The sequence below is a fragment of the Penaeus monodon genome, chromosome 28, assembly GCF_015228065.2.
Source record: "Penaeus monodon isolate SGIC_2016 chromosome 28, NSTDA_Pmon_1, whole genome shotgun sequence".
Lineage (NCBI taxonomy): Eukaryota > Metazoa > Arthropoda > Malacostraca > Decapoda > Penaeidae > Penaeus > Penaeus monodon.
The window spans coordinates 34,691,409-34,691,633 of NC_051413.1; the positions used below are offsets into that span (position 1 = coordinate 34,691,409).

General features: G+C 62.7%; 1 protein-coding gene across 1 annotated transcript in view; it reads left to right on the plus strand.

Annotated features, from left to right (window-relative positions):
* Positions 1 to 225, plus strand: part of LOC119591544 (lysosomal-trafficking regulator-like) — a gene marked incomplete in the record, with an annotated part of 91,173 nt that overhangs the window by 24,634 nt on the left and 66,314 nt on the right.

Genomic DNA, 225 nt, shown 5'->3' on the forward strand with positions numbered 1-225 from the left:
CATCCCCTATCGCTGTGTGACATTCTTCGGCCGGCCACCTCGACCCTAATCCCCGGGGGCGGGCAGGAGGCATGTCGAAGACCATCTCCGGGTAGTAGGAGCAGGGGTAGAGGAGGGGGTGAGATCCCCGGCTGCCTCCTTTTGTAGGACGTGACAGCCGGGGTCAGAGATTGATCGCCGGACTCGCTTCCTCGCTCTTGGAGGCCCGCTCTTGGAAGGACGTTA